This window comes from Ambystoma mexicanum, chromosome 2p, assembly GCF_040938575.1.
Source record: "Ambystoma mexicanum isolate Mex_15411 chromosome 2p, UKY_AmexF1_1, whole genome shotgun sequence".
Taxonomy (NCBI): Eukaryota; Metazoa; Chordata; class Amphibia; order Caudata; family Ambystomatidae; genus Ambystoma; species Ambystoma mexicanum.
In genome coordinates this window covers 902,710,550-902,732,252 of record NC_090923.1, presented here as the reverse complement: position 1 = coordinate 902,732,252, position 21,703 = coordinate 902,710,550, and the positions used below count along the sequence as shown (strand labels likewise).

General features: G+C 46.1%; 1 protein-coding gene across 8 annotated transcripts in view; it reads right to left on the bottom strand.

Moving 5' to 3' along the window:
* LOC138565957 (uncharacterized) overlaps positions 1-21,703 on the bottom strand; it is a 1,066,445-nt gene that overhangs the window by 556,332 nt on the left and 488,410 nt on the right. The gene's annotated exons all lie outside the window — the stretch shown is intronic.

Here is a 21,703-nt window from a genome sequence, read left to right as displayed (position 1 = left end):
CGGAGGCAGATGTTGTTTCTCTGCAATCGATTTTCAGAATCTTCTTGTTTCGTTTCCAGGAGTTCACACCTTTCCTCCAGCGCCCTGATTTTATCTCTGTCGACCTCCCCCTCAAACCGTTGGTCACAAACTTCTGACTCGAGCTCCACCGTCCTACTCTCCACCTCAATCATTCTCTTGTCTAGGGAGTTTATTTTTTTGGTTACTTCTTCTGCGCTTTTATGAATTTCCTTTGTCAGTGCGGTGAGTAGGTCCTGCAGGTCATTCTTAGTTACCATTTGCGCCGTATTGTTCACTGGTGCTTCGTTGGCGGAAACCTTTTCCCCGGAGAGAGTCTCGGGCATTTCCCCTTTCTTTGAACGATCAGTTGAGGCATTGGCCATCAATGCCACAATGTCCGCTTGCTTGGATAACTTTCCACTTCTAGCCATGTTTGCCTCCGACTGATCTTTGTTTCACCCCATTGTTGCTCTATCCGCTTGTTCACCCTGCTGCAGGACAGAGATGGGTGAATTATAAGTTGGGGTGGAGGGTGCTGCGTCAAATCAGACAAATTCTGCGGTGATTTTTGGGCCGGCGATAATGTTATACATGTGGCAGCCCCAGATAATGTGCAGGGCATTGACTCCGCGTCTTAACCTTCCTCCCCACTGTGATTATAATGGGTCTGCAGCGTTCGGTGCCCCCGCTCCTCACCTCTACTCCGCGATGACTGCAGGGATTGCTGCTGGGCTGAGTATTCCCCCTTTTCCAGGGCCCAGGGGGCTCCGGTGTGTAGTGGCACCGGTGTCGCTCCGTTCGCCTCGACCTCTTTTCTATGCTTTGAGGCAGGCGGAGCCACCATGTGGACTGGGCTCAGTGAAGCGCTGCTACCCTCCGCTGCGAGTGAAGTCTGCAGCGGCGGGATTCCTCCTGTGTTGCGGGGAGCTCGAACCGCTACTCCTGATGTTTCGGACAGCCAGCCTGGGATGTGTGCTGGTATCCGGGCGGGATCCTCAGGAAGGTGAGATAGGATTCGGGGGCGTTGCGGGATTATCGGGTTCATCCCTCCTCCGAGCCTCCTCCAACCCACATCCGCCTCCGCTCGCTCCGCTGCTGATCACCTCCGCCGATGGAAAGGTAGGCGTCTCCAGCCTCTCGGGGCCAGCTAGAGGACTGCGGGCACACGGCACTGATTTTTTACAGCGGTGCGGGACCGCCTGGGATCGGGCAGTTCATCGGTGGCCCGCGTTGTATTTAGATGCCTGCCCCTCCCCCATTCCTTCACTTCTCATGGCCCGATGGAGTGGTCACCATCTTGCCACCCGGAGATCTCCGGGACCTAGGAGCGTCCGAACATGGAGAGCCGGGCACCGATCAGAGTGTCACTTTCCATGCAGCCGGTCCAGTGCTTGCCCCACGCTGTGAGCCGTTCTCGGCGAGAAACGTGGGCTGGAACAGGCGATGTTACGATCCACGCCTCGGGCCAGCCAGGAGCCTCTACGAAGCCATGCCGATCGCGGCAGCTCCAAGCCAAGCCCCCCAATGTCTTGCTTTTTGAGATATGTACATAAGGTAGTACCTTTGCTCCAGCTCTCTCGAACACAGTCCAGGTTTTCCAAGACTCTGCTCTCAATGATGGGCGCGGAACACTTGTGTTTGAACCATTCCTCCATGTCTGGGCCCCGGGCACCCCAGACACCTGTTGGAGTGGGCCACAGTCAGCTGCAACTAGGGTGGTAAGTCTTTGTTGCTTTTCCCATAAGTTGTTTTCTACACCATTAACTGAAAATGCCTTGTGCATTAAATCAGAACGTTTCTGCTTCCAGAGTTTTCTCTTTGGTCAGGCATAAATGTGAAACTCATAGACAGGGGATTTCTCTGAGCTACTGAGAGGGTCTGGCAAAGGCTATGGATGGACTGGAAGCCTGGGTGTGTGTGATAAAGACTAGGGCACTCATTACACGTTTGGAAGTATTCTGGTGGTAAATCCCCCGGAATACCACCAAATGAAGCTACAGGTACCCCTACTTAGTCCAGCGGATTTACTGGTAGGTGGAGTTAGTGCTCATTTCTTGGAGTCTATAGGAATCCACAGGGATTCGGGCAGATTTATTATCAACATAAAGTTTATGGGTTTACCACGTAGGCTAAATATGGCGGAGTGGTAAAAGTGGCAGTAATTACGTTATCACCACTTTTTTACCACCCCGCCATGCTTGTAATGAGGGCCTAGGGATGCACTGGGTAGCCTGGGGAAACTTCTCTATACCTGCAGCGGGGCCTACTTCACACAGCTGGTGGTGAACCCCAGTAACCCATTTTGTTTCACAGGCCCATCCACTACACTAAGGAGTATGCCTTTTTCCACAGAGCTCCACTTGCATCGTCAACAGGGTGGCATCTCAAGAAGTCTGCATTTTCCTGGAGACACCCTTGCTGATGTATCACCATGAAAGTGTAGGGCCACAGTGTGAGGAACCACATGTCAGGCTGAGAGGTCCTGTGTCCGCGGAAGCTGCTGAACCCCCGACAATCCCCCTGAAATGTAATTCCCAGAACTAGATATTAACTCAGCTCTGCAAACTACACCCCAAAGGGAAAGGGGGAAGTGGATAACATAACAACACCAGGCTGACTGCGTCAAGGCTAACCAAAGCTGAACCTGCAGAGGATATAAGAAAAGCGGATACAAATCCTTTTATTACTTACTTAACCTTTAGAGTTGGAAAGACTTTAAATCCTTAACTAATAAGTAAGAATCATACCTGGTTCTTCTCTTGAAATTTGTTAGAGAAGCTTGTAAAGAAGCTGAAAATCTCTCTTACTTGAGTCTCTTGAAATTCACTGCAACATCTTATTTTGGGCAAACCTGGAAAGTTTTGCTCTTTGCCTTTTTTCTAAAATTCACTAATTGTCAGTTAAATTGTCTTTAATATTTTCTTTCTTTTTCTTTCAAACTTTTCTTTAGTTTCCAAAACCTTTTTACAATTCAATAGAGTTTGAGAATTCTTGAAGAAACATGTGCTAAGCACACACGCAGATGATCTCAATGCTGAAGATTCGCACGTTGAAAACTTCCCGCGCTGAAGAACACGCGCACTGTAAGAAAAGTCCACGCGCAGAAAACACACGCGCTTGTAATCACACGCGAAGCAGAATTCCTGCGCAAACGGATTCTCGCGCAGATAACACACGTGCTTGTAAACACACGTGCTATTGAACTCCCGCGCCTATTCACACGCGCCTTATAACCCACGCGCAAAAGAGTTCACACACGGTCGGGTTCACGCGTTAAAAAGCACACGTGCTGGTAATCACACGCGCAATTGAGTTCTCGCGCAGAAGCACACGTGCTTGAAAACACACGCGCAATACAGTTCTCACGCGGCGAACAGATTCTCGCGCTAGGAAGCACACGTGCTGGAAAACACACGCGCAGTTACATTCTCTCGCCTGGAAGTACACGCACTGGAAACACACGCGCAATTGAATTCTCACGCCGAAACAACGCGCTTGAAAACACACGCGCTATTTTCACTCGCACGCGCAAAGGTTCAACGGTTAGTTTCAGATTACACGTAGTACTTGTTTAACAAATAGCGTTCACCCATTAACCTTGCGCAAAATTTCAAGCGCACTCAAACAGTTCAAAATATAGATTCAAAGAAAACATTTTACGAGTTCTCACTTAAATGTCTTTAAGATAAACAGAGCGGCAGTCTAACAATCTCTAAACAAAGTCACTTATCTCCAGAACGATTTCCTAAAGATCTTCAGAGTTTCCTGTCTTCAAATCGTATTCCTGACAGCTGAGAACTTCTCCTGAAACCCCCAAGAAAGTAGCCGCTCAACTGCTAGTGCCTGAAGGATAAAATCCACAAGGCCCATGTCTTAAGCAGGAGCAGCCACTACACACGTCCTCTCAGCTGGGGCTTAGATGATGAAAGGCAAAGAGTGACAGTTTAGAATGTTCATTGTTGTTCTGCAGTGTTTTCTAACCAATCAGAGCTGTCACTGTGAAACTCCATTTTGCCTTGGGTCAGAACCAGGATTCTGAATCAGGAAGTTAAGGCCAAACCAACTACAATAGAAAACTTCCCACCCACACAAGGCTAATCTAAAAAAAGATAATAAAAGAGAAATAATGGGAAAGAAACTTGAATAAGGGAAAATAGCCTGACTAGGGGAAGGAAACCTGACACCACATAAGAATACATGGAATGTTACATTTGTTTCTAGTTGGCCACAACGGGAGAGCTGCATGGTCAGAGGCCAACTGCTACTGCCAACCTGTAGGGTAGAACCCTAGGACTTCCCCCTCCCACTTTTCCAGCTCAATAGTCACAAACTTAAGTTCCCACGGGAAGAGTTTTACACTTATATACTAAAAAGGGCCTTCATTGCCACCTTTTCCCTCTCAGAGTTCTGTCCCCTAGACTTACCCTTGACGCATCGGTTTACAAGATAAATTACTGAAACAATATGCCAAAATGAGGAGGGTGGATCAAAAGCACCGACTTGGACAGGTTCATACCAAATATTTAGGTGTGAAGCTCTCAGTTGGCTAGTTAATGGCCCGTCTATGCTGGAAAATCTTGGGATGAACCGCTTAAAGTACTTATATTTTTTTCCAATGGTGGTCCATTCTTCTGGAAAACCTCAACATTCCCTTCCTGGGGTCAGACGTGGCCCTTCTCCACTTGGAACCCTGGTTAATTGACTGTCGGTAGGAGCAGATGGCACTTCAGTAGGTTTGTTTTCAACTATACTCTTTGTAGTGCTTGATGTATTAAATAGAGGCACCACATGAGTTCACCCCAGTTGTGACTGCAGATCATGATCATGCCACTGCATATGCTTAGTGAAGTCGCAAGACTTCGTCCATCATGTTCTGTAATGTGGCTGTTGCTCGATGTAAGCCAAATGTGAGAACTACGAACTGAAAGAGGACCTCTTGGGTGGGAAGAACAAGCTACTTACCAACTGTAACGTTCTTTCGACTGGATGTTCCTCCCACGTATTCATCATCTTGTGATAATCGTATCTCCAGCTTCGCTGCTTTGGAAAAAATGTTTCTCGGCAGAGGGCGCTATGCTCGACGTCGTGGCGTCGATTGTCCCCTGACGTACTCTGTACTCTGTCAACGTCACCGATGGTATAAGTAGCTCGAGCCGCGCCCGTTGCTTCAGTTCTGTTTTTTCGATGAAATATATATAGGAGGAACACCCAGTCGTGTCCCATGACCGATACATTCTTCGTGAGAGGAAAGTGTAAGAACACGTAAACTGTACTGTGGGGTTGGATGGGCGGGTCGATGAGGAATACGTGGGAGGAACATCCAGTCGAAAGAACGTTACAGTTGGTAAATAACTTGTTCTTCGAATGGATTGTGTCCTCCCACGGCTCCCATAGCAGTATCAATTTTTGGAGGTGGGAGTACCATTTCATTTTTCGTGGACAGAATGCAGAACTGCCTTTGCAAATAAACCCTCGTTAGAGGAGGCAGTGTCCAGACAATAATGTTTAACAAAGGTATGTATTGTTTTCCAGGTTGCAGCTGCACAAATGTCTGCTGCCGGGACTCCCCTCTTTAGAGCCGCAGAAGTAGCCATTCCCCTTGTAGAATGGGCACGAAGCCCATCTGGTGGTTCTTTTCCCGCTAATCTATAGCATTCAACTATAGCTAATATGATCCAGCGGGAAATGGTCTGTTTTGTTACAGATAAGCCTAATTTATGACCAGTGTAACCCACAAACAGTTGGTCATCTTGTCTCAATTTAGCCATCCTAGATATGTAAAAACTAAGAGCCCTTTTGGGATCTAATCTGTGTAATCTCTCCTCTTCTTTGCCCAGATGAGGAGGAGGATAAAACGTAGGAAGTACTATTTTTTGTGACAAATGGAAGTCCGAGACTACTTTTGGCAAAAATGAAGGTTTAACTTTAAGGACTACCTTATCTTTATAAAAAATAGTATATGGTGGTTTGCATGAGAGAGCCTGAAGTTCACTAACCCTGCGGGCTGATGATAGGGCCACAAGTAGGACAGTTTTTAGAGTCAAAAGCCTCAATGGACATGAGTGCAGAGGCTCAAAAGGTATGCAAGTCAAGAATTTGAATACTAAATTTAAGTCCCAGGCTGGTACATGAAAAGGGACTGGAGGGTATACATTAGTGAGCCCCTTTAAGAATTGAACTATTAACGGTATTTTGAAATATGAAACCTCTTCCGAGGAGCGCTTAAAAATGGATAGCGCAGCAAGGTATCCTTTTATTGTTCCTATCTGGAGCCCCAGATTAGCTAGATGTAGCAGAAAAGAAAGCACCATTGGGGTGCCACACTGAAAAGGGTCCACATCCTTGTCTTTGCACCAGTTACTAAACCTATTCCAGCGACATCGGTACAAAGACTTTGTTGCTGGTCTTCTGGCCGAAAGCAATATTTCCATTACGTCATCCGGAAGATCCCAATCCTTGTATCTCAACCTCTCAGAACCATGCGTGAAGGTTGAGTGTTTTGACCTCTGGATGGAGAACCCGACCTTCCTCTTGCGAGATCTCTTTGCGGAAGACGTATTGGAGGGCAGATGGACATGTCTAGAAGGTCCGGGTACCATGTCCTCCTGGCCCAATCTGGGGCAATTAGAATCATGGTTTTCCTGAACTTTCTCAACCTCCTGATTACTTGAGGAATCACGGGGACTGGGGGAAACGCGTACAGCAGTGGAAACTTCCACTCCACTACGAATGCGTCTCCCAGAGCTCCTCTTTGCGGAAATTCCCTTGAACAGTACTGATCGCACTTCCGGTTGATCGCGGTTGGGAACAGATCCACTCAAGGGGTTCCCCAAAGGGCGAAGATCTCCAGAAGGACTTCCTGAGCCAGCTCCCACTCGTGAGAGACCGTGCTCTGCCTGCTCAGAGCGTCTGCCGCCGTGTCCTTCTCTCCGGCTAGGTGAATTGCCGACAGAGAGATTCCTTCTCATATTGCCCAGAACCAGAGCTGCATTGCCTCTCTGCACAGTGGCAGTGACCCTACTCGTCCTCTCTTGTTGAGGTAGAACATGGCCACTGTGTTGTCCGTCATTATCAGAACATTCTTTCCCTGTACAGAGGGCAGAAAGGCCTTCAGAGCTAGTATGATTGCCCTCAGCTCTAATAGGTTGATGTGTAGTTTGGACTCCGATGGAGACCAACGACCGCTGATTGTCAGGATCGTTGGTGTGTGCTCCCCACCCCGTGAGTGAGGCGTCCGTCACTACCGTTATCTCCGGCCATGGTTGCCAAAAAGACTCTCCCTTGAGAATGTTGTTGTTGCAAGCCCACCATAGAAGATCCTGAGCAACTGCGCTCGGGACTTGCAGAAGATCCGACATATTCCCTGAGAACTGGGACCACTGAGTTCTGAGTGCCCATTGAAGGGATCTCATTCTCAACCTGGCCTCTGGTACTAGGAAAATGCAGGATGCCATGAGGCCGAGCAACCTGAGAAAATCGAAGGCCGGTAGATGTTGGGCATTCTGAAACTTCGTTACCATCTGCTGGATGTGGAGAGCTCTCACTTCGGGAGGCGAGGCTTTTCCCGATGAAGTGTCCAAGACTGCTCCGATAAACTGGAGTTTCTGGGATGGTATCATGCAGGACTTCTTGAAATTGAGGGAGAAGCCCAATTTGTGGAGGAAGTGGCAGGTGATCCAAAGATGTTCCTGAGCTTGTTCTGGAGAACTTGCTCTGATCAACCAGTCGTCCAGGTAGGGATATATGTGAATACCTCCTCTCCTGAGACTTGCTGCCACAACCGCCAACAGTTTGGTGAAAACCCTCGGAGCGGTGGTCAACCCGAATGGCAGAACTCGAAACTGATAATGAGAATTGCCAATCCCGAACCTCAGGTACTTTCTGTGCTTTGGATGGATTGGCACATGAAAGTAAGCATCCTGAAGGTCCAATGATACCAACCAATCTTGGAGTTGGAGAGCCTGAAGGATCAGAGAAAGAGTCACCATCTTGAACTTGTCCTTCCTGAGGAACTTGTTCAAGTTTCTCAAGTCCAAGATGGGTCTCAATCCTCCGTCCTTTTTTGGGATGAGAAAATATGGGGAGTACCAACCCCTGTTCCTCTCCGCTACAGGTACCAGTTCTATGGCACCTTTCTCTAGCAGCGTTAAAATTTTCTGCAACAGGAGCGGATCCGGAATTTTGACGGAATTGGCTCCCGGTGGATGATTCTGAGGCCTTTTTAGAAAGGGGAGACAGTAACCTTGGGCTACTGTTTCCAGTGCCCAAGCATCTGAGGTAATGCCCCGCCATTCCTTCAGATGTTGAGAGATCCTGCCTCCCACTGGTGTTTTGTGTAACAAGGTTTCAGAGGGATTTGGAGGCGGCAGCAGGAGTGGCTGAGGGTACAGATGCCGCTCCTGAGGCTGATTTTGCACCTCTTCCCCGTGTTCCACGAGGGAAGTTCCTTTTGCCCCTTTGAGAGGCCTGTCCTCTTCCTCTACCAAAAGAGGAGTAGAATCAAAAAGAACAACCCCTCCAGGAAGATGTACCGGAATAGGGTTATAGAGGCTGGCGCAAAGAGGCGCTAAGTGATTTAGCTGCCGCTTTCGAGGTCTGAAGTTTTTCAAGGATTTCATCAGCCTTTCTGCCAAAGAGCCTCGAGCCATCAAAGGGCATGTTGAGGAGTCTAGCTTGCACATCCGGTGCAAATCCCGACTTCCTCAACCACGCAAATCAGCGTAGCACAACGCTTGCAGCCATGGATCTGCTGATACTATCAGCAGTATCCAGCCCAGACTGGAGGCATTCACCCATTGCCTCCTTCCCGTCTTTGACTATATTCAGGAAGCCTTCCCTTTCCTCGCCTTCCGGAATATGATCAGCCGCCGCCGAAATACAGTCCCACAGGGTATGGGTAAACCTGGCTAGGGTACAGGTGACATTTGCTGACTTAAGTGCCCTACTGCCTGACGTGAAAACTTTACGTGCCCAGGCATCAATTTTTTTATCCTCTCTATCTGGAGGGATAGTTGGATAAGCAGTTTGTTTTGAAGTGGATGCTGCTTGAATGACTAAACTCTCTGGAGTCGGATGTTTATTCAAATATTCAGGATCCGATCCAGCTGGTCTGTATTTTCTTGGAAAAGTGCTGTCTGCAGCAGCAATGGTTTCTGGTTTCTCCCAGTTTTTCTCCACAGTCCTTTGAAGGGCCCTGTGAAAAGGGAGAACAGGATCCTTCTGAGGTCCCTTGACGATGATATCCGTCATGTCATCTTGTTCAAAAATGGGTGAAGTATTACCCCAATTCATGTATTCAACTACTCTGGTCATAAGACCCCTGTTCCCAGCATCTGCATGCTCTGCAGGATCAGGTTTGGCAAACTCTAATTCTGGGGATGTGTCAACTCCACTGGCAGAATGTAGAGTATCAATCAGGTCTCTCATTCTGGATTCCTGGTCAATAAGTTCTTCAGGAACTTGTCTTGTCCCATAAGTAACTCCCAAAGGAGTAACTTCGTCTTCTTCTTCTGAAGCAGACTCTTCATAAATTGCAGACATAGACTTGAAAAAGTCTGATTTGGGCAAAGGAGTGAATCTCCTTTCTTCCTCTTCCATCTGCTTCGAAGGAAATGGCAAATCCCTCGAAGTTTTCGAGGGTGTCTTCGAAGTCTTCGAAGTTTTCGAAGATGACTTCGATAATGGCGTCGATGACGCATGTGGTTTTGGTGTCGAAATTATCGACGTCGAGGGCGTCGATGAAGTCGTCGAAGTCTTCGACGATTTGTGTTTCTTGGCCGGCACCGGAGAGGTGCTCGACTCTCGAGGTTTCTTCGACGGTTTTACGTCGACTCGAGGTTTTTTGTATTCCTCGACGCTACTGGTCTTAGCCATAGTAGCCTTGGACTTCCCTTTGTCGTCCAACGGAGCGACCTTAGGGGTATGGCTTTTTCGAGGTTCTTTCGAGGGGGTCGAGGCCACATTCTCGAAAACCTCCATCATCTTTTTGTGGAATTCTTCCCACTTACTGGTAGAATCTGATTTAGTCAGACAACGAATTTCTTCGGTCGACTCTGATGAAGAAGATGATGAGGGAGATTTATGTATCCTCTTCATTTTTTTCGATAACGATGAAGAATGTCTCGATCTACTTCTAGATCGAGATCTCTTTGAGTGCCTATGGCGATCCGATCCCTTAGAATCGGTCGCTTTCTTATGTTTTTTTGACAAAACCTTTTTTGAGGCCTCCCTCCCCACCGACAGTTTACCTCTCCTCTCACGAAGAGCTTTTTCGGTCATCTATTGGCAGGAGCCGCAGTCGTCGGTTCGGTGACTGGAACCGAGACACCAGAGACAAATCCGGTGGGGATCGGTAATCGACATCTTAGATCCACAATCTGCACACTTCTTGAACCCAGTCCTGGGTGTCGAAGGTGTCGAAGATGATGACATTTTCTTCACAGAAAATAGAAGCGCGCCGTTCTCGATAGCGAAGCGATCAGAAAAACGGAACTGAAGCAACGGGCGCGGCTCGAGCTACTTATACCATCGGTGACGTCGACAGAGTACGGAGTACATCGGGGGACAATCGACGCCACGACCTCGATCACAGGGCCCTCTGCCGAGAAATGTTTTTTCCGAAGCAGCGAAGCTGGAGATAACGATTATCACAAGATGAGGAATACGTGGGAGGACACAATCCATTCGAAAGGCAGATTTTTCTTGGTCCTCTTGGATCACAGGAATCTGCCAGTACCATTTGGTAAGGTCCAACATGGACAGGTAGGTGGATGTTCCGATCCAATCAGTCATCTCATGCCCAGGGTAAGAGCCAAAATGGGAAATATTATTCACCTTCTGAAAAAACGATGAAGGAATGCCAAATATCACCCAGCTTCCCCCGTAGTACAATAGATCATGCCCAATGAATTCAGGTGGGTTCAAAAACTGACAAGTCAAGCATCTTCTGGATTTCTTCTTCTACTTTACCTTCAAGCTTCAGGTAAGAAATACAGGCAGAGGAAGAAAGACTTTCCCAATGGCATATGTTTGTAATGTTATTTATTAATTTATTTGAATTTTTGTTTAGCGCTGGCCGTACCCAGAGGGTCTTGGAGTGCCATGTCAAAAAGGTTAAAAAAAGAAGTCACAAAATGTTTCCAGGAAAGGATAGGAAGATTAGGATAGCAGTGGAGGAGGACATGTTTATGTGTGGGGAAGCAGCTATGATTTGAGGCTCTTTCTGAAAGTGGTGGAGGATGGACTGCGAATCGGGAGAGGCATGGTGTTGCATGCTATGGGTGCACAGTGGATAAATGCTTGCTTTTGGGTGATAGTTAGTTTGCAGAGTGGACTGTGTAGAAGGTGTTGGCTGGCTTGTTTGGTGTTTATGTGGGTGATGGGTTTGAGTTTTGCTAGAAGTCCTCTTCTTGTCCTGGCTGTTCCAAAGATACTTCCGGGAAATGATCCAGAAAGTATGCGAGATTGCAGGTCTGAGATGGTTAATGTCACAGGGGGATCATTGCATGGTAAATCAAGCTTGGAAATTCTTGGGCAGCGTTGTTGGATTGTTGGGATCCTTCCAAACTGTTCTAACTTGATGGGTCCGACTTGATGGTCGTGCAGTTATGTAATGCCTCCGTCCCCAAGTACCGCTCGAGCAGAATGTAAAATACTGCCCTAGCAATCTTTGAGGCCACAGGTGGGAGTGTCGTCGTCAGCCTGGTACCGGGAACGCCGGAAGGACCCCTGAGTGCTGTAAGGCAAAGGGTTATAATCAAGGAAACACCCAAAAGGCAATTGGCAAAGGGAGCAAACAAGATGCAGTGACACCAGTTTACCTAAAAGAGGTGGAGTATAGGTAAGAAACCTATGCAGACAGCAGGGGAACCCACAGCAGGCTGAGATGATGTACTTGGCACTCCTGAAAACACCTGGTGGAGCAAGAACTTGATCCGTGGCAAAACTTGAAGCAATCCGAGGTTTGCAGAAACAGAAGGGTAATCCAAAAGCAAGTCCAGAGTACAAACAGATGTCAGGTGTCCGGGAGATCAGAGAGCACGCCAGAGTCCAAGGGTAATCCGAGAGCAGGTCAAAATGAAGCGTTCCAAGGTCGAGGCAAGGAGAGTAACAAGAAGCAAAAGGTAACGCCTGGCAGTCCTCCGTAGAAGTAGCTGTGAAGCAAAGTGTCTTGTTTGCCGGCTTCTTTTGAAGCGGCGACCGGTGTCACGTGACGCATCACGTGACCGCTCGCACACGTTACGTGGAGCGCAACGCGGCCAGCGATTGGGGCTGCCGGTACTTCCTGGTATCCTGGCGACGCCGGCTGTGCAGGAGGCGCCATGGCAACCGCCAACAAGGAAATGGGCGAAAAGAGGCGGGTGCGCCCAACATTGTATCCCGCCTGCCGTGCTTCCCCTGCTGATGTGAATGGAGAACACGACGGCGAGAAGCGCCTGATGGGAGAGACAGGTGTGAGGGGGGAAGTGGGAGATGGGGTGTGTGAGAGGGCGTGACACAAACATTCAGTCCGTTTACATGGTAGAGCTGCGAAAGCTTCCAATGACTGGTCTGCTGGACTCTATAGTCATGATCATTAAGGGCTTCTGTGATGACATATTGCTCATACTTTGAGCCGATAGCTTATATTCTGATGCCGGCACTAATGCCAAAACTTGATTCTCCACCTTGAATCTGCACAGGTGCATCTGTTAATCATACAGCCATTTTTCTGTATCTTTGGCCTGACACACATGCTGGCTCACCAGGCCATGCCTGAGTGGCATCATCTATCTTGTCTTCTGCATGAACTATCTAGAGTTCTCCACCATAGCATCTTGGTTGTCATAACTCTCCTTTAACATGTGTATGTCCTGGGGATTCTCTTCCATAGACAAGCTCAAAAAGGGAGAAGCCAGTGGGTTCTCAATGGGTCTTCCGAACAGTGAACAGGGCCCACAGAATCAATTAATCGCTAGTTCTTCTCATCTTCATCAACCAGCTTTCTCAGGATGTTCTTTAAGGTTTGAGATCCAAAAATCCATTTGTATGCGGTCTGTAGATGGCAGTGCAAAGGTTTTGCATTCAAAGGAGCATTTTGAACTCACCATTCAACAGGACATAAAGGTGGACCCTGATCTGTCTGAATTTCCTTGTGGAAACTCACTTAAGAAAAGAATTGCGTAAGATGTTTAACAATGTGCTCGATACGGTTTTTTCTTTAGTAAGAAGGCCTCTGGGTAATGTGTGGCTATAATCAGCATATACCAGTTTCTTGCCTTGTAGGGGTTAAGGGGTACATGTTGTCCATATCTAAACGGACGGGGAAAATGCGACCTTAATGATTGTCAGTGGATGCAGTGGAGCTTCACCAACATCTACCCAGGATGTTTTAGACCAATTTGGAATGTTTTACAGTTCCATTTGATAGATTGAATAATGGCAGCTAAATGATGTGGCTTATGGCCTTTTCTTCTGTCTTTGGTGTGTCCGGGTACCATGCTGTTTGGGTGGAGTGGCCAGTTCTTACACTCCTTTCTCAAATGTGGTAGGGAGTCGCAACAGGTACCTGTTTCCATCCCCCTTCACGGTATTCTCCACAAGGAACAAAAGCCTAATTCTCGCCACAAAAAACACACACAGTTTTTTCCCCTTCCTTTATCATCACCACTTAATCGAAAGCATTCCCTGGGGAAGTGCTATTATATTAAGCTTCGGCAAACTCAGCGGACAGGGTGAGTTTGGAAGTATAAATAGGGAAAGTAGTTGGATGTGTGGAACCAAAACTGTTATCCTCCTTGCTATATGCCCTAGCCCCTTCATCATCCCACCTTTGGGAAAAAGATGGTTTTGCAAATGAGATAGGCTATTGCATCTTCAGCATTAATGGGGAACGGATTGGATAAATGATTGCCAAGTAGAACCATCACCTCTCTTTTAAGTCCACTCTGTAACTTAAGCAACAGCATGAATCCATCATTGGCTGCTGAAATTGAATTCGGAGAGAGCCGCTCATCTGTGTCATCTCCCAAAGTAGATGGCCTTACAGCTTTTGGAAATCAAGGTGGGTCCTTTCCTCTGCGGGAACCAGTGTCCTCAGTAGTTTACTGATAATATTCTGCTAACTCTGATGTGGCTCTGTGATGGAGTTTGACTGAATCAAATACATTCTACCCTTTCAGATTATGAAGGCTGAGCATCGTGGACCCCTTGGGTCGGATCCTGGTGTTCCCACTGCTATCACCATGTGGCCGGACAAAGGCATCGACCGACAATTCAAAGCCAGGTTAAATGGGTCAAAGGTTTTTTGTACAAACAGAAAATTAAGGGATTAGGTTTGACTAAGGTCACTCACTGGGAAAAAAAACCCTTTACAAAATCTGACTTCTCTTTTGCTCCTTTCCCACTCTCCCTTAAAATTCTGACTTCCTGGTTGTTAAAAAAATCACTCATGTGTCACGTGCTCATGGGACAATCACTTTGGGATGTTCTTTGGTTGAGCAAAGAGGGTGAGTCTAAAATATATAAAATCAGTTATCATTGGGGCTATCTACGCTCAAGATTTTGTATGTTCTTTCAAATAAAATTGGTATGAAATATTTAGTGAGAACTATCTGATCTCAATAAAATATTGGCTCCAGAACATAAAGGGTGGGCTGATGGGCCAAATGTGATAGCTAATGTTTCAAATGTTCTCTTTTGTCACTGCAAGTTGATGATATATTGTCAGGTGTTATTAGCTCACATTTAACATGGCAACTATACATTTTTCATGAATCCATCCAACCCTATCCTATCAGGCCTGTCCTGGCACTAGCAGATCGATCTCAGCACAAGGATCTTTTGTTTATTAAAAGAAATGCAAAATCATAAACCACTTGCCATTGTATGTCGATGTGCATGAATGAAGCTTTGATGCATTCCGCTTGCAAGTGTCTTTCACGCCGATGGCCTCGGTCTGTGCAACCTGGTCATCTCCAAAAAGAATCCCACCCCCCCTTACTTTCTTCTATGCACTTACTCTATCAGAATTGTCCCTGGACCTCGTATGATAGCACCCTCGTCTGTCTCCTTCCCCCTCCCCTTTGTTGCCCCCCAAACCCACTCCAGCACTACCTGAAATGTCGTCAAGCCTAGTATGATAGTCGCTTATTTTGTTCCTCCCCTCCCTTTCTGCACCCCTCTGTCTCACCTTTTGTTTCTCCGCCTCTACCAGAAATGTTGTCAGGCCTAGTACAGTAGTCAACTCTCTGTTTCCATTTTCTTACCACTCTACCCCTACCTTCCTTATCTTTGCCTTAGCTTTTGCACTATCTGGAATGTCGCCAGGCCGAGTACGATAGTTAATTAATTTCACAGCCTTGCTGTTCATGGCCTGTAAGAATGTAATTGTATTTTCCCTTGTTCCCTCCTTTGCCTTGAAGCGCTTTGAAACACATTGTGTATAGGCACTATATAAATAAGCTATCATATCATACCATGAGCTTATAAACAAAGAGCACTTGGGTTGTTCTATTTTTACATTCGGTGAACCACACACATGCATACAAGATATTGCCCCTAAAGCAAGGCTTTAATTAGTATTAGTAACAGTGAATTGTTCAGGTCAGACCAAAAACACCTTTGAAATTAAAAGTACAGAATAATATTGAAATGCATTTCAATTATTCAAAGCTGTGTAGGGCTGGCCTGGCAGGGCACAAAACAATCGGATTGTGTACACAGCTTCACAGCACAAAGTATTTGTCATATTTGCTGCAGTCAAATTCCTATCTTTTCTCACTTTAAGTTATGGGTAATGTCACCACCCGCCTCTCCCCAGTTAGGACACAAAGTCTAGAAGCATGGCACAGTCTCCTCTATATTCCAGCTTTTTATGTCCTAGGTACTCTTAAGAGCACAGTCTCTTGCAATGGTCATGTGTCAGCCATAGACAGATGTCACTGTATCCGTACCAGAAATCTCACTCAAGGAGAAGTCAGCAACTTCCAGCTCATTTTTTTGTTTTTATTTTCTGATCATCAGTTTTAAAACCCCCCAGATGTCATCAAAGTTAGCACTTGTTTTTGGCACCCTAATGCTAGCAGTACTTTTTTCTGTCCACTTAACTCTGCCAGTATACCTTGGTCTTTGCTTGACAGTTCCAAGTCATGTGCCTTAATGTTATCCTGTTCATGACTTCGCATAAGTCAGCGCGAGAAGCAAAGTTTCCAAAGCATTGTTCCCCGGAAAGATATTTCCACCCCAGGGATACAATGTTTATATTCCCCCACTTGCTCAACTAAATAAACTGTTTTGAATGCTTACGCAGTGTGTTTCCAACATCTACGACCCATGCAGGGCAAACCAGCAAAGCTCAGCACAGGACATGCAGCATCGGGAAAGGCCAGGGGAGAAAGATTTAAAACCAAGATAGAGGAGAGGACAATTATCGGTTTGGCCAACCCTCTTGAGCCCAAAGCTGCCTCAGGTGTAGTTAAGGAATAGTACACTCAAAAATATTATTGTCCCGAGCGTTCGGGCATGTGGTTTTATGCAAACTGTGATCGATCGCAATAACATTTCCTATGCAGCTTACCTTAGTTTTCCTCACTTTTACACATGCAAAATCAATGAGCGGGGCACGGCCATCTTGTGCTAAGCTTATCCGTTGCTGCATCGCCCTAAGTTCGACTGCCCTCGCAGCACTAAATCATATCACCCACCCCTGAAGCTGACATCACTAGACGCGCACAGCCTATTTCACAATGCGAATGAATGTACGTCTCGTGTCAACGTTCTTTGTCTCCCAGCTAATGACGTGTCTCCATGGAAATGGCAGGATGCCTCTTTCCTCAATAAGTATAAACAGACTGCTTCTCATTAGACAACATCAGAGTTGCTTTTCCAATCGTTTCACAGTTTTTTGTTGTTGTATAGCCTGTGACTTGTTTCTGCTCTAGCTATCTTCATTGCTCGGAGTCTGTGCAAACAGATACCTGGACTAGCATTACTATCGATTTTAATTTTGTCGTATAATGGCAATACAGCCCTACAAGTACTAGCCGGAGTATTCTGAGGTGGAATTAGTTGATAAAGATGCGTAAACGATGGGGCATCAGACGACAGTTGGGAAGACGAATAACTGGATCCTGAGCCAGAGCCTAGTCGCATGGAAGGCGTTTCCACCTGGTGTACCTGCAATTGGTGCAAGCTCATGCCAACCTGAGGAGGAGAACTGCTGCTGCAGAGAAAACTCCGGATGCTTGGTCTACATATCGGAAGAAGACACACCACCGCTATGCGTTACTAAGCTGCATGACTTCAGGGCAGCCTGCCTCACAAGGTCCGTGTTGAGGATTATGATGGTGCTTATGCACAAATTGATCCATGAAGTAACATTTGTACGGGCAACTATGCCATAGGATACATGATGCATTTTCAACTAAGGTTTGTACACTTATCAAGTTCATTGAAATACAGTTTGTATGTTTCTCTTCCACAGGTGGAACAGGCCGGTGGCCTATTGTTCGTTTACATGGTGTCTTCATGGGAGGCTTGGATACCGCCTTCAACGAGTACTACCCGCTTGTGTCGTTGTAAGCCATTTGCACCATATTCCCCAGTGACAGCGAACACTACAGAGGATTTTCTCACACTGTGCTGCAACCCGAAATATATAATTTGTAGTACATTTGTGCCATCAACATCAGCAACAAAATAAGATACAAATGATCTTTTATCAATAGTTGTTTAAATTTTTCAGTGAATCAATGACACGCTCACTTGTCTATCAGTGACACGCAACAATGGTTGGTGCCCTTTTACGCTCACCTCCTCTGCAACAATCCATCCCCCCTCCATTATAAATGGCCAAGGTGCCAAACCCAGTGTCTCCAGGCTCCCCTGAAGCAGACCGCGCCCCTGCAATCCACATAAGTGTGTCTCCCTTCAGCAGTGTTCTGGCCCTTTTCTGCAGACCTCTTGCCCATCCATTCCCCCTCAACTATCAATGGCAGTTTGCGCCTGTGGCTGTGCGCTCCCAAGGGGGCTGGCAGGGTGGGAACAGCCAAGGTGCCAAACACCATGTACACTTCAAAGGTATCTTCCGCACAGGGGCCATTGTTCACATGGCCTCCCCAGACCTAGCGTCTCCAGGCTCCCCTGAAGCAGACCACACCCCTGCAATCCACATAAGTGTGTCTCCCTTCAGCAGTGTTCCGGGCCTTGTCTGCACGCCTCTTGCCCATCCATCCCACCTCCACTATGAACGGCAGTTCGCACCTTTGGATGTGCGTTGCCAAGAGGGCAGGCAGGGATGGGAACGGCCAAGGTGTCAAACACCCTGTACAATTCAATGGTATCTTCCGCACACGAGCTATTGTTCACATGGCCTCCCCAGATCCAGTGTCTACAGGCTCTCGTGAAGCAGACCACGCCTCTGCAAACCACATAAGTGTGTCTCCCGTCAGCAGTGTTCCAGCGATTTTCTACCGCCTCTTGCCGATCCATCCCCCCTTCACTATGAATGGCAGTTTGCACCTCTTGCCGTGCACTCCCAAGGGGGCTGGCAGGGTGGGAACGGCCAAGGTGCCAAACACCATGTACACTTCAAAGGTATCTTCCACAAAGGGGCCATTGTAGACTTGGCCTCCCCAGGCCGAGTGTCTCCAGGCTCCGAAGCAGGCTGTGTCAGAAACATGTCACACATTCACATAGACACCCACTTTTCTAATCCTTTATAAACCCCTTGATATTTATCCGCAGAACATCTCTGAGCACTAGAAGTCAACTCTTGATCATGCTACCTGTTCTCCTGATTGTTAGTCAAGGTAAGGGCAGGTCACCTTTTAATTTCACTACACACTATATTCATCTCTTTCTGATCTCAACATTTCTATCTATTTAGACCGAATGTACCCAGTAGTGTAATGTTCATTCATATCAATGACTTTACATTGTCTAATGTTTCAAGTGTTCTGATCTCGATATATAGTAAATTTCATCATTGTCAATTATAATAGAATCACATCTTTCTCGGACCATGTCTATAAGCATGTTTCCTTTTGATGCATGAAAGTACATTCAACGGACGAGTAACACGTTACGATTTGCGTCATACCAATCAATTCTGTATGTATGTCAAATCTGTATGTATGTAGTATTCGACTACGCTATACAGGATTTGATTCTTTGAACAAAACAAACATTGCATAGAAAACTGTGATATAATTCCATCAATCTCATGCATTCAGTACAATTTTTTTGTAATTATTTATACTTTTTTAATACAGATCTTATCGATTTTTCAAGAGTGCCTGCTTGTATGGTTTTGGGTTGCCTTTCTAGGAGCCATGTCAAAAGTCAGGGCACAATCCTGCATACATTCTCAAAGGATATTCATTTAATAAGAAGAAGGGTTCGACATTGTGGTTTTGCGGTGGACAAGATTGAAAGTAGAGCCCAGGCTGTCCTGGGAGACTTGAGTGCCAATCGATTCCACATCTGCAGCCTGAACTTTACCCAAGATATGTACGACCAATCGACAAACACAAAAAGGGTCGACCCAGAATGTTTCGTAAATTGCTTCCAAATGCAATTCCAACTCTATTGATGCACACGCTGCCTCTGGTGAGTGCAGGATGATGAATTAGCTGTAGGCGGTGGGGTACTAAACAGGTAACCCCATTAACGGATTGGTGTTTTCGGTGTAAATGTGTCTTACTAAAGTTTGCATATTTACCAGCTTGTATTACATTTTAACTATACCACATTTTACTACACATCTGTCCCTGGTTTGAGCCTCAAATTAAGTCATTATGACCATGGAAAATAATGCAATAGTGCCCTTCACAAGAAGCATCATGTTTTTGCAATCAGTTGCTTGACATGTCCATTTTTTTAGGAAAGCATACTGACGGAAGCACAGACCCTAGAAAGTGTCGAAACCACTGACACGTCCAGTATAACAATGGTGAGGCCTACAGACTTGTAGAGGTTTATATTCTCGACAGTTTATTTCCCCACATATCTAATGCAAATCAAATTTTCACTTTTATCACTTCATGCCAATGCACTGAAAATGAAGGAGCAAGATTCTGCATCCATTTATTTTCACGAGTCAACTACAACTTCAAGCGCCTATCAGGTAATTTTGTTTCACTTTTCCTTTATGAGAATGTATTATGCTTGGAAATTCCAATAATATGAAAATATTTATGTATCCTGTCGGTTGTTTACACTAGGTGTCATTTATGGGTTTCTATTTATATGTACCATTGTCTGCATCCCATTGTCTCAGTTCCATTTCACGTTTTCATCCGTACTAAAACAAGTACTGTGTTACAGGGGTATGCTGGTACTTCGACTACAAATACATTGTCCTTTGTAGCTGGTTCAGAGCATGAGGTATGGGTACTAACAGTTACATTGAATGAAAGAAAGTCAATCCTACATAGGATACTATTAGACAGTGACATGCATATAAACGTGCATTGTTTCAAACTTTTCTCATTTCAGTTCTAATGTTACAGTTGCTACCTAATGCAGAATACATTGCAAAATCTTTGAGGGCTACATTACAATCAGTATGTTTTGCACGGTGATCTCTGATCAAGTACACTTGCCATCAATCAGGTGAAATTCGAAATATATATTTTGACTAAATGACGTACACTCTTTGCTAGGGTATGTGTGTAAGCAATGTGTGCGATGAAAGATTTTAATTTCCAATACGATTGACTTTTGATTTTTTTAATGAATATTCTATTCAAGGAATGTACACATGGTGTGGGATTAGAAGAGGAGGCACATGGATCAGAGGTGGTGGATCAGCCTGCTGGTGCATTAATTTCGTTTTCTAGAAGTGTTTTGGGCTGGTGTTTTCTTCATAACATGTTTTTGTATTTAAAGTGCTATCTACTTTATGTGTCCTATACATTGAACATGCTTTTGCTGCCCATCTCCTAGAGGCCCAGAAGGAAAAGAAGTATAAAGGCACAGACAACAAATGAAACCAAACCTGTCGCTTGCAAAACAGATTTCACCATGGATCAACTATTTGAGGCGCAGCGTGGTCCATTCAATAAGCAGACTTGTGATGCTTATGCCCAATGGCCTGAAACTGAATGCAGTGTGACCGGCGAAGCCAGCAAAGTGTTCTTGGACCATTGCTACAATGTGAGAACTCTACAAGATGAAACTGAATATAATGAAGATGCTTTGGAATTCCACGCAGACCACTTGATACAATCTACACCCGCAAAAAAAGGTCCACCCAATAAACAATCAACGTTGAAGGTTTCTCCAATTTGTGTGCAAATAACACATGCTGAACTAACAGAGACTGTAGCTTCTATGCAATTAACAGAGGAACTTGCCAAAGATCTCAACTACAGTTTGTCTAGTTTGGGCGATTTGTCCACCACAGTTGAGTCACAAACCACATTCATGTAGGACGATTGGCTAATAAAGGAGCACAAATACATTGGGCCTCATCACAAGTTTGCTGGTCCGGTAACTACGGTACGGGTAAGCTTGCGTACCGACACCCGCGAGCAGAGCATGTGGGATGCACCGGCACCATTCAGGAATGGTGCTGGTGCATCCGGCGTCCCCATTCCCATTGAGCCCTAGGGAACAACATTTTCTGGCGCCCATGAATGGGCAAGTACCGGGTCCAGAGGGCCGTAATGACCCGGTAATTGCCCATTCACAGGTGTTGGAATTTTTCGCAAGATTGGTCGGC